The sequence below is a fragment of the Tachysurus fulvidraco genome, chromosome 8 (assembly GCF_022655615.1).
Source record: "Tachysurus fulvidraco isolate hzauxx_2018 chromosome 8, HZAU_PFXX_2.0, whole genome shotgun sequence".
Classification (NCBI taxonomy): Eukaryota; Metazoa; Chordata; class Actinopteri; order Siluriformes; family Bagridae; genus Tachysurus; species Tachysurus fulvidraco.
The window spans coordinates 21007027-21007806 of NC_062525.1; positions in this window are offsets into that span (position 1 = coordinate 21007027).

Consider the following 780-nt stretch of genomic DNA (forward strand, 5'->3'; position numbering starts at 1 on the left):
ACTGGGATTATTTATACATGCGCAAGTGTTACGCTAAATGGTATGAAATGAAAAAGATATGGGACCAACTCAAAAATATATACGCGCCTCGCTCTGTTCGAAAGGCAATTTTGAACTTGCCTCTCTTTCGAGGCAAGTTCGAAAGAGAGAAATTTGATTTCTTTTCTCTTTTGACCCTTGATATTCCAAGAAAAATGGAAATTGGGAATTAATGCACCTGACTGACAACATAACTTAGCTACAGTAGTTTGCTAGCTAACAAAATAATAGCTTAACTCAACAACAAACTCTATTCTAAGACAGGGTACAGGCTCCCACAGCTGACCAGCAGCCTAATATATATGTTTTCATACACTTCTCTGACTCTACTCATGCTATACTACATTCTGTAATCAAGCTGTACCAAGTAATGATAGCAGCTAAGCAGAACATTAGTACCACGCTTCCGTTCCTGTACAGGGTCTATGCTAGTCATCTGAAAAAGAGATATAGCAGGATTATCAGAGACATAACACACACTGCCTGCCTGATTAACTGTCAAGTGGTCCATTCCATCACACACTAATAGACGGAAGTAATTTTCTTCATTATCTCCTAAATGCAAGTGTTAAATAGTTGATGCCTCTTTAATGTTTCTTAAAGTCAATGGAATGAATTATAAGCAGGTCAGGCTGAGCTACATGGCTGTCATTTTTTGATTGTTGTTGACTAAAGATTGAAAGCAGGTGCTCTGAGGTTCTTGTGACATGGATTTCTTTGTGGATTTCTGACTTTGAATTC